At 40.7% G+C, this 12,323-nt stretch overlaps 1 protein-coding gene across 18 annotated transcripts in view; it reads left to right on the top strand.

Moving 5' to 3' along the window:
* Window positions 1-4,791, top strand: part of TCF4 (transcription factor 4) — a 385,563-nt gene extending 380,772 nt beyond the window's left edge. For all 18 annotated transcript variants that reach the window (XM_014478578.2, XM_005896871.2, XM_070361626.1 and 15 more), the window contains one exon: window positions 140-4,791. The gene's annotated coding sequence lies outside the window, so the exon portion shown is untranslated. The remainder of the gene's footprint in view (window positions 1-139) is intronic.
* Window positions 4,792-12,323: the final 7,532 nt, after the last annotated feature.

The following is a 12,323-nucleotide window of genomic DNA, read 5'->3' as shown; positions in this document are numbered from 1 at the left end:
GCATCAGCCCTGAAAGTCGTATCTGACCCAAATGCACACATTGTTTTTGCCTGTCTTGGGGGGGCGGGGGGGTTTAAAAATGAAAGCGTCCCTTCTCTGTTACAAACATACTAATTCATCTTTCTCTCTTCTCTCTCAGGTCCAAGTTGCCACATTGCTTCATTAATACGAGAGACCACTTCCATAACAGCTGTATTATCTTAAACCCACATAAACACTTCTCCTTAACCCCTTTTTTTGTAATATAAGACAAGTCTGAGTAGTTATGAATCGCAGACGCAAGAGGTTTCAGCATTCCCAATGATCAAAAAACCGAAAAACAAAAAAAAAGAAAAAACACGTGCAACTTAGGGGTTGACTCTCTTTAACATATCATTCAGAACGTGCAGTGTGTGCAGGCTGAGACGCAGCCCAGAGACTGAATGGCAATCTTTCCACACTGTGGAACAATGCATTTGTGCCTAAACTTCTTTTGGAAAAAAAAAAAGTATATAATTAATTTGTAAGTCTGAAAAAAAAATATTTAATTTAAAAAAAAATTGTAAACTTGCAATAATGAAAAAGTGTACTTCTGAAGAAAACGACATGACCGTTTTTGTTGGTATTCAAGTCAGCTAGTGTTTATAATGACCGGATATCGAATAAGGGAAGCCCGGCTGCCCTCGTAACAAAACCAGCAAATATCCTGATGACAGCGAAGTGATGACATTAGCCATTCCTTAGGGTAGGAGGAACAGATGGATCTTATAGACCTATGACAAATATATATATAAATATATATATAAATATATATTAAAAATTTAGTGACTATGGTAAGCTTTTGTTCATTTGTTTCAGACTTTTTTCTCCTGTAAAAAAATAGTACTGATTAACTTTTTTAAGAGAAAGATTTTACTGTAAATACGGAGGTGTTTTTTTTGGTTTTGTTTTTTTTGGGTCTGATTTCTGTCCCTCTCCCTGGTTTGTTCTCGTAACCTGTAGTGCCAGCTCTGCTTCCGGAGCGGGTAGTACAGGATGAAATGCTGACCCTGATGTTGCTTTTCATTCATAAATAAGTAGAAAATTGTTTCTTCAGTCTTTTGGGAACACAGGACTTAAAAGTCACATCATGTGTAGATATTACCAAGCAGCATTACCAAGACATGGCAAAGAGTTTGTCTGAATTGGAATGTTGCTGTTTGTGGCCCTCTTCGGGGATTTTCAGAGGTACAAGGTTAGAATGCTACAATGTTACCACCGTGCCTTCCAATGTTTATATCATCGGAAACATAACATAATCAAAGTGGCTGTGATTTAACAAAATGATTAAAGTGTTACCTACATGTGTAGCCGAAGTAGTGTGCAGTGAGGTGTTTCTGAATACATGGTCAGATTTTTGGAAAAAAACAAAAACAAAAAAAACAAGTAAAGTTCAACAACCATCCAACGAGAAAATTGCAAGTAGTGTGACAGAGCTGATTGATTTTGTTGCTTTCTTGATTTTTTTTTTTTTTTTCAGAATGGGTTTACTAAGATGTAGAATGACTTAACTGCCTCCTCCTATGTCTGGAAAAAAAAAATGCCAATATTCAATCATCATGCAGCATTATATCAAGCCTTATAAGTCCTAAAGCATTAAGTTGCACTTTCTTGAGGAGGGGTAGTGCAGTATATTTCTCTGGCCAGTATGAATGAAGTTTATACTTAACATATTTGATAGAAACATAGATCAAGCTATGGCACAGCAACTCGTCAGATAGCTAGCTTTGACGTCTGGGCACAATTGAACCAACTTCCATTGTGAATCTTTATAATGATTGACTTTGGTGTATAGTGCAGTAAAGAAACAGTGCTCCTAGTTAAGTATTTGTCAGCATCCTTTTGTCTCTAACTCGTTTCTATTTTTACAGCCACACAATCTTGGCATGTATTAAGAAAAAAAAATCCCTTGTTCAAGTAGTTTTTCCACCTATCAGCACTGAGTCAATGCCATAAACCCATCGAAATGGTCTAAATGTTCCATCTGTTCTCCTGTTTTGCCAGTTATATAGATGAAATACATTTGTAAATTTTATGCAACAAATGGCAACCGTATCATTATTTTGAAATTGTGTATGTAAAAGTTATATTTTTACATGTAGACTCTTGTTATTATGTGTTTTAATACATTGTATTGGTTTTTGTTTCTCTTTTAAAAAAAAAAAAAAAACGGTGTGGTTTAAAAACCGTCTCATTGAAATGAAATAGTGAGCTACAAGAATCTGAATTTTATGTTCATTTCTGAAAATGTAAGAACAAATAAGGTAGTTACCACGTGGTCATCTTTTACAAACCCATAAACATTTTGATTAGCTGTGTGTGTGTTGAGAACTGTAAATATGTTCAGTAGTGATAAGACGGAAATACTTTGATTTGTTGATAAGTTCCTAAAATGTGGAGGTGGATTAAAACCTTAGAATAGCAGGAATCAGACTTCATGAAACGTTATTTTGAGGCTTCCCTGTGAAAATGGACGAACAGAGGGGCTCAGAGAAGGGCATGGAAGACAGTATTGTGCACTCTTGCCCTCCTCCTGAATAATGGAGGCTGTGTGTACTTGTACCCTCAGTATGTTGAAGATTTCCTTTTAGTGGTACATTCTGCACTCATTTTGTATACTCTTACCAAGGCGGGTATCCCTAGGAACAATATTATATAGGAAGCAGGTATCTTCTGATCACATTCAGGATAAGTGTATAGAAGAAAATACGGTGTTTACTCTTTAGGGAACTGGAAACACTCCCTGCATTGATGTACATTTTAAGATTGGCACTTTTTGATACATGTATCATCAAGGTGCTTTCATAGAGCTGATTTAAAGATTTTCAAATCTGTAAACAAAGCAAAAAAAAAAATTAAATTGTAGTTCTTGGGTTGTTTTTTAAATTGGTGCTTTATGTTTTCTTCTCACTCAAACAGAGTAAAAGCTGCAATTTACTGTTCACCAGCTTTGACCCATTCATTAATCAGTCACGTAATACCTCTATTGTGGAATTCCCTTTGGAAATACGTGGAAAGCTTTTCAAACGGCCATCAATGCTGCTCACTACTTTTTGCTTGGTGGAGAAACATCCGCGGCCATCCGTATACATTGGGTTGTATCCCCATTAAAAAGAAAAAAAAAAAAAAGATGAAAGGGAATGTGGCCTTTTTAGTGTGTTTTTTTCTTGTTTTGTGATTATCAAACCCAGGTAAGATATTGGTATTCTGCGCTGGATTTTCGGATGAAATGTAGCAGAAGACAGTTAGGATCAAAGTACTATACAGGCATTTCCTAAGGGTCCATACTATACTATGTATATGATGAAACTTAGGCTGGGGATCTGTTTAAGAGAGTTGGACTTTAAAAGCAACTTGGAACGGTTGATCCACCTCCACATTCAAGTAATTTATGAATATGCAGACTAGGGATCTGTTCATCTAGACATTTTTCCCATTTGTCTTCTGTGTAGCTGCAAGGAACACTAATGTTTATACAACGGTCAGTCCACCCAGTAACGCAACTGGTTCTGATTCAGTCTTCCGATTCCTTTTTTTGTTTTTTGCTTTTTTTTCCTATCTCTTGATTTTTTTTTTTTAATTTGTGATCTTTATTTTGATGAGGGATGGGGGGGGTGGGGGTGGGGAGGGTGTTGAACCAAGACTTGGGGTTAAGAGGATTTTCGTCTTGGATCCAACAGGCAGAATATGATCTGTGTCCAAAAGTGAACTTGAGTCAGGAATGAAACCATTTCAGCATAAACAAGCACAAAAATTTAGTCTGCTGGCTGACTGGAAACAAAAAAAAGTCAAGATGGAATATGAGGAATTCCAACACAATGGGGCACCAAGGCCTCTAGGCCTCTCTTTATTTGCTTTGGTTCTGTTTGTTTTTCTTTAGAGACATGCTCTTTCTCATGGGACTTGAAGTGGACTCATCTTTGTGCAGTGCTGGTTCTGCCATACTCATTTCAAGTATTATAGACATATGTAATGGTGAAAATATATGAACTGTGGCCTTTTTCATTCTTGTTACTTGTGATGCAATTAAGTGAAGATAAGAAAAAAAAAAAAAAAAAAGCAGAGACTTACCATGTATCAGTGCCTGGCTTTTTGTTATAAAGCTTTGTTTGTCTAGTGCTCTTTTTGCTATAAAATAGACCGTAGTACACCCGAGTAGGAAAAAAAAAAACTAAATTTAAAAATAAAAAATATATTTGGCTTATTTTTCGCAGGAGCAATCCTTTTATACCATGAATATTACAAAAAAAAATTGTCAGATTCTGAATATTTCTTCTTTGTAGATTTTTGGAATCATTATGAGTAAAAGTTTGTTACTTTATTTTACTATTTAAAAGATGTTATTTTACCATGTGTTACTGAGATGAAACTGTATGGTAGCTTTTTTTGTTTGTTTTTTGTTTTTGTTTTTTTTTTAGTTGTAGGTCGCAGCGGGGAAAATTTTTGCGACTGTACACATAGCTGCAGCATTAAAAACGAAAAAAAAAATTGTTAAAAAAAGAAAAAAAGGGAAAACACTTCAAAAAAAAAAAAAAGATAAACAGTTACACCTTGTTTTCAATGTGTGGCTGAGTGCCTCGATTTTTTCATGTTTTTGGTGTATTTCTGATTTGTAGAAGTGTCCAAACAGGTTGTGTGCTGGAGTTCCTTCAAGACAAAAACAAACCCAGCTTGGTCTAGGCCATTACCTGTTTTCCCATCTGTAGTTATTCGATGAAGTCATGTACATGACCGTTCTGTAGCAATAAATGTGCCATTTTTATAAACTGTTTCTGATACTTGTTTCATTTCATTTTGCATTGTCCATAGAGCTCTGATTCTCTGCTGTAAGCAAAACTGCAGCTAGATTTCATTTTCCAAGTGTTGGAGGTACTGACAGCTTAACAAATAAAACATACCAAAAAAAAAAAAAAATCATAAAAACAAATTGAAAAGCAAAGCACATGATTGACCAAGGAAGAGATGCCCTTAATGAAAGTGGAACCAGATGCATGCAAAACAAAAAGAAAACTGTCTAGAGGATTAACTAATTGAAGGAATTAATTAACATACGTGTTATCACGGAAGCTGTGCATGTGAAGAGCTTTGAACTGCGCCATTGCTGCCAGTGTTTTTGGGTGGGCTGCAGCTTAAGTCAAGTCAGCCTTAAACTTTTGGATCAGTTGGTCAACTGTTTGCCAGAACCTCCTCAGCTAGATCTTTTCAGTCAAAATTCTAAAATGATTTCTTTTGTATCACTTTGTGAAGAATTGACTATTGTTAACCACAATTAATATCCCACTGTATTGATACTTTCTCAAACTTTACCCACCCCACTACTTCTGGTTGATTCTGTTGACTATTAATCCAGATGTAAGCAACCAGATGGGCTTTTTTCTAACTTGTACAAACTGATGCGTGTCATCTATGATGGGAGGGGGGAAAATGTACAGACTAAAATTATTCAGTGTGATGTACTGTAACTTAATATTTTTGTAGAATGGACATCAATCTCCTTTGCAAAACCTGGAGGCTGTTTCAACATTGCATTGTAGAAATGTAAAGTCATGTATGCAATGGAAAGAAAGCCCGTGATTAGATAAACGCTTCATCACAGAATGTTCTAAATCCAGTATGTGGTTTTGGGGGATGTCTCCATATCGCTGTTGTACTCTTTCTAATGGGGTTTAGTGACTAGTTTGCCTGAAGGAAAATGGGATAACGCCATTTGGTTCACACATGAGATGCCCTCCATAGCCAAATGTTGGGATTTTTTTTCCCCCTCTGGATTGTTTGCAGATATTTAAACTTTATGAAATTTCCAAAGATTTTGGTTGATAAGCCCTTTTTCCTTCTAAATGATTTGAGATGTTCTTATGTTCTTACTGTGTGTTTTAAATATAGATAAAAAAAAAAACAAGCATTTAGTCTTCTTTAGTGTTATATTTAATCATCTCACTGCTACTAAAAAGTGGGGGGGATGAGCTTGGGCACCACTTCAGTGTCTCTATCTAGTCTATTAACATTATGTCTTATTTTAAAGGACCACATTAGACATGAAACTCTTGACTTTGATTCATTTTTCAAAGGGAAGTTAAATTGCTGGGGTGACTAAAATAGTATCCAAAAGTTAAGAAGATAACCAATCATGTTAGAAGCGAAGAGGGAAAGGCCATGCGAAGGAGTTGAAGCAGGCGATCATTTTTAGTCTCATAATTGGATCCATTCATAAAAGACCCAGTGAAGTTTTTATTCTAGGCTTTAATTATAAACCACCTTTCTCTTGACTAACAGCCTAAAACATTCATTTGTAAGCCACTTTAACGCATGCGAACAACGAAAAGAACTAGTGTGTTTCTCACAGTCAAATCACTCCAGAATCATACATGTACATTGCACTTGGGGCCCTTAATGCTATGCCAGCTAGAAGGGCCTGTAGTTACCAAGCCATGCTCCTCCTCCAAACGAGTTGCAAGGCCACATGCTCACTGGCCATCCTGTGTTTTAAAGAACATAGCCAGTTTGGAAAGGACTTAGAGGGGCAAGAAGAGCCAACCTTGGTATTCCTGAGGGATCCTTTTCATTAAGAAGGTTTGTTGAACAAATGTGGATGTGCATGAAGACCTTCAAGTCTTCAGGGAAGGACTCAGTGCCACAGCTGGGAGAAGACATTAGTATCATAAGCACCGGTGCCTTGAGGTGCAGCCCTCGAAAGATACTAGGTGCCATGGATTCACAACAGTCAAATCAACCAGCCAAAAAAAAAAAAAAAAAAAAAAATCAGCCAGCCATTATCCAGGTATTTGTTTGAATGCCAGACCTTAAGATGACCATCTGCACTGTATCTGTACCTAGCAAGTATCATAGTTCAGTAGGAGTTTTGCTATGGAAGGTGTGTCTCTGAAACAGGGTTTCTTAACATTTTTGACTTGAGGACCCTTTGAAGATGAGTGAACTCACTCCATAAAAAAAAAAAGATACGTGTTAAGGTCAAGTTTACATACAGCTTTAAGGAGCTGATGACTAGAGTCATAGAGATGTAGACACTTGAGATGCTTGTTCATGGATCCCGGGTTAAGAAAATCCCCCATACGATAACTAAAAACGCAGGGTTTGAAAAATTAGAGCAATTCCATTTACCTTAACCGAGATGGCTGAGCCTAAGCAGAATTGGACTGGTGTCTGGCTTCTGGGTAAAAGAAAGACCCTTTGTGTAACAAAAAATAATACAACCCTCATTCACATCTGTTACGCTATATTTAGACGTCAAATGGCTCTGGCATTCGTATGAACGTCCTTGTAAGAGGAAGCAGAAACTTGCCAAGTGCAAAGTGAAAATGCTCATGTGGAATCAGACCTGCTGGCTTGAGGTCTCGGATGGTAACCAGCCCACGAATGAGGAACGCTGTCATTCTTGACCGAAAGTGACCCAATTTTGAAGAACAGGACAGCTTGATTTTTGCCAGGACTTCTTTTACTTCACATAATCTGGATCTGTGAGTGGGGTAAGGCCATTTTAAAGGGTGAGGATGTAAAGGCCAAGTGACGGGCTCTCGTCCTTAAAGCTAAAGAAAGAAACCAGTGTCCTGACTGTCCAGTTGCTCCCGTGCTGGGTACCTCCCTCAAATGACAGGTCTGACTCCACATTTTAACAAGATCCTGCCCCTCCTCGCCCCCTCCCCAGCTGAATCCAGGTGCATTTTTTTTGTTTTGCTTTAATCTTTGGCACTGCCTTCTTGTAGATTTTTTTTAATAGCGTTTCTAAATTTCTCTGCAGTTCTCATTTTCAACCTTATTCTACAAATTGTTCAGATATAACTAGATGTGAGAATGTTCATGAGACTGCTAACCAAACAAAAATGCACTCTGGCCCACTTTTTCTAAAATAAACTTTGTATTCTGGAATAATTTTAGATTTACAGAACAGTTGAAAAGATAATACGCAGCATTCCTGTATACCCCTTACCAAGTTTCCCCTAAAGGTAAAATGTCGCATGACCATGGTGACGTGAAAGTGAAATGAAAGTGTTCGTCACTCAGTCGTGTCCCGTGCTTTGCGACTCCATGGACTATAGCCTGCCAGGCGCCTCTGTCCATGGCATTCTCCAGGTGAGAATACTGGGGTGGGTGGCCATTCCCTTTTCCAGGGGATCTTCCCGACTCAGGGACTGAACCTGAGTCTCCTGCATTGCAGGCGGATTCTTCACCATCTGAGCCACTGGGGAGCCCTGCATGACCATGGCACATTGGTCCAAACTATGAAATTAACAGTGCCGTCATCTCTCAGGATCCCTCAGGGATTGGTTCCAGGAGCCACTGCAGATGCCCCGGTCTGCAGGTGCGCAAGTTCATAGTAGACGATGGTAGAGTGCATTCCGCCCTCTGTCCACGGGTTCGGCATCCACGAATGCAGAAGCCTGACTGTGCTTCCACTGAATTTCGCCGGTCTTCACCAGTACCCTTTTGTGCTCCTGAATCCAGTCCAGCATCCTCTTTGTGCCGTAGTCGAGCTCACCCGAGTGCTAACGCAGGCTGCACAGTTGCTGTATGCACAGCATCCTGTGGTCCAAGGGTCTTATCCAAGGCAATCACTGCCCGACTGAACTACAGTTAAAGAAATAATCGACTTGACATGTCGTTTACAATTCTTCCCGTTTATTCTTTCAAAAATCCCTCCCACTGTGATCACAGGTATTGAACTGGAAGAAGACAGAAAAGAACGGAAAGGGATTGAGGGGAGACATACAGCTCCTACAGACTAAATAGTGACTCATCCGTGGTTCACTCCTCCCTAAATTTATTGCCAAGTGCTGATTAGGTTGAAAGCACCTGACCTAATCTCGACTGCAAAGGGAACCATCCATACATTTAAGAAGTCCAGTTAGAAGGCACCAGAGGCGTCTGCTTGACCAGCAGCAGTTGCTGTGAGGCAGGGGCAGAGCCAGAGGCTGGGGACTGGTGCAGAGGGGCGTGGCGTGGCTTCCAGAGCAGACGGGACGTTTATGAAAGTGCCCTTGAGGTGGGAGACGCGTTCTGACCGGCAGAGCAGATGATGGATTAAAACAATGGCAAGTCCTGCTAGTAATGAAGTAGACGGATAGGAGAAAATTTGGTAGCTTCAACCCCAACAGTGCCCCTTTCAAATTGTCATCCCCTTCCTGTCTTAGAATCTCGTGGCTGACCTTTTTTGGTGTTATTACAGAATTATTACAGGCTCCCCTGGGCGGAGGCCTCTGAGTGAGGAGGACGGGACATAACCACAGCCTTCCACTGGATTACCCTGAGGACCTGAGTCTAGACCAACAGGCAGATCTTACAGAGAAGACAAGTGTACTCTCACAGTTCACACAACTCTAGTGTCCTGACTCCTTTGTTCCCGAGGGCCCTTTGCAATATGTCATTCTGTCAACACAATGACACTTTTGCCTCCAGAAGCCCACAACTCAAGGGCATGTATAAAGAACTGAAACAGAATAAACACAACTCATAGGAGAGGTGTGGATCTCAAGCAAAGGCCACCAGGGTGTCAACAACTAGAAGGATGCTGGAGGATGGTACTCGAGGGAGGGCAAGGATTCAGTACAGGAAGTCTGCATGGAGGAGGTGAAAAGTCTTAGAGGATGAAAACAGTGCGATTTGCCGTCTATACCATTCTGGACAGTGACGAGAGGTGCAGGCCTCTGAGTCAGGAAGGCGTTAAGAGTGGATGCAGGGACTTCCCCGCTGGTCTAGTGGTTCTAGCTCCGTGCTTCAAAAGCGAAGGGTGTGGCTCATTCCTGGTCAGGGAACTAGGACCCCACGTGCCGCACAGTGTGGCCCAAAAGAATAAAACATAATTTAAAAAAGTAAAAAATCAAGTTGAAAACAGAGTGGATACCCAAGGTGTACTAAACAAAGGATGTCTGGATGAAAAGATCCTGGGTTACAATTTCTCCTAAGCCTTGTTCTAAAATAAAAGGCTTTTGAGGTCACAGTGACAATCATTAATAGCAATAAGGTGAGAAAAGCTTTCTTTGCTATTGCCACAAGACCTTAAGTTCGTAATACTGCTTAGAAGATACGTGCTATGAACTAACCACACAGCCTCATCACTGGAGCACCCACATCTTGGAGTCAATGCTGCAATGCGTGTGGTGTGCATCCCTCAGTGTCGGCACTCAGAAAACGTCAGTGCATTGTGTAGGGATCGTATGGCATGTAAATATTTACACAGACATGCTCCAATCATAGTCTGCATTGGCCTCTATTTGTAACTCCTCACCTCTCCCCCCAATTCTTCCCTCAATGGACATGAGTTTGAGCAAGCTCCGGGAGATGGTGAAGGACAGGGAAGCCTGGTGTGCTGCAGTCCATGGGGTCACAAAGAGTCAGACACAACTGAGTGACTGAACAACAAGCAGGAAGAATCTTCTAGATACGCTGTGCACCTCTCCAGAATCAACTGTGGCTTCCCATTTTCTCTTGCAACTAATGGACTATCTACATAGTGTTAGAAAAATCTGCAAGCAGCGGAAATTTCCTGTAAGCAATGTGTTCAAGCAGAGGTTCAACCTAATGACAGCTCTGGTTCCAAAATGGCAACACTTCCACAAACATCCTTTAGCTTAGCCTCATCGTAAACCTGAGAAATCAGCATTATCACCCACATCTTGGGGCTACTAGCAAGGCTCCGAGGGCTGCGGTCAGTTTAAATAAGCGAGAGCAATGTCCTCGGAGGCAAATCCAGGTCCGTTTGATGTCAGGGCCCGTGGATTTTCCACAGCTGTCTGGAGCTGGGAGAGACTCACTGGCTGGATTACAGGATGTCTGGTGTCCTTTCTAGTTCAGAACATGGGTCCACTTGTGGGGCTGCAGGCCAGCCCTGCCCTCCCTAATGAGTTCTTCTAGCTGTAGACTTTCCCCCAGCCACGTAACCCTGCACCCCACGATCTTGCCCATCCCTGTGCCTTCGCTTATCCCAGGGACCCTTCTCGTTAAGCCCAACACGTCGTTTGCATCATCTGGATTCTGCTTAATATCATTCCACCAACTTAAAAAAAAAAAAAAAAAAACAGCTTAATAACATCTGGGGATCATAGATTAAAACCAGTCATGTTGAGTACTGGGAAGAAAGCAAACTTGTTACCACAAGAACCTTAAAATCTCTTGCAGATATAAAGCATACAAACAAACGAAAAGAGAAACAACTGGAATTGTTAGCACTTCTTCTAGACCACATGTGTGTGTTAGTCGCTCAGTCATGTCTGACTCTTTTTGACCCTGCGGACTGTAGCCCACCAGGCTCCTCTGTCCATGGGATTCTCTAGGCAAGAATACTGGAGTGTGTAGCCATTCCTTTCTCCAGAGGATCTTCTCCACCAAGGGATCAAACCCAGGTCTCGAGCATGGCAGGCAGATTCTTTGCCATCTGAGCCATCAGGGAAGCCCTCTTTTAGGCCATGCTGTGCTGTGCTTAGTCACTCAGTTGTGTCCAACTCTTTGCGACCCCATGGACTGTAGCCAGCCAGGAATTCTGGCTTGGGATCTGTCCGTGGGATTCTCCAGACAATAATACTGGAGTGGGTTGCCATGCCCTCCTCCAGAGGATCTTCCCAACCCAGGGTTCGAACCCAGGTCTCCCACAATACAGGCAGATTCTTAACCCGTCTGAGCCACCAGGGAAGCCCAAAAACACTGGAGTGGATAGCCTATCTCTTCTCCAGGGGATCTTCCTGACCCAGGAATCTGAGTCTCCTGCATTGCAGGCGCATTCTTTACCAGTTGAGCTACCAGGGAAGCCCTCTTTTAGACCATACCACACATCAAAAAGCATATATCCCAGTGAATTAACTCATACAAAATAATAAAAGATAACATTTCTCTCCTCTAAAATCAGTTCGTGCTTTATTTTATTTAATCCACAGAGTTCTGTTAGCTGAGTGTTGTGATGATAGTCTTATCACAGATGAAAAAAAATTGAGCCTTAAAGGAGTTGTTAGGCAATTGACAAATATTGGAAGCCCACCCATCTGACTCAGGTCTGGAAATCTGTCAAAATTTGTGATATGATGTAGTTGCTAGAATTAATAAACAACTTATTTTCATAATAATTCAATAAGTTTTCCCGAGAAACACAAGGCAAGTTACTAAGAGCACACTTCCAGTAAAAGACCAAGATGGGATTTAAATGCAGAAACATTTAACACCAAATTCTGCCGAGAGGGCCCTAGAACACGTCATCTTCACAAGGCAAGGATGAAGCAAAAGCAAATGCAGGAAAGCAGACACCACAGGCCCTGTCCAAAGCAGGGTATCATCTTTGTGAAGGCAATGCTCAACCTCAGACT

Source organism: Bos mutus, chromosome 24, assembly GCF_027580195.1.
Source record: "Bos mutus isolate GX-2022 chromosome 24, NWIPB_WYAK_1.1, whole genome shotgun sequence".
NCBI classification, from domain to species: Eukaryota; Metazoa; Chordata; class Mammalia; order Artiodactyla; family Bovidae; genus Bos; species Bos mutus.
The sequence above is the reverse complement of the archived record's forward strand: the minus strand, read 5'-3'. Positions and strand labels throughout refer to the sequence as shown.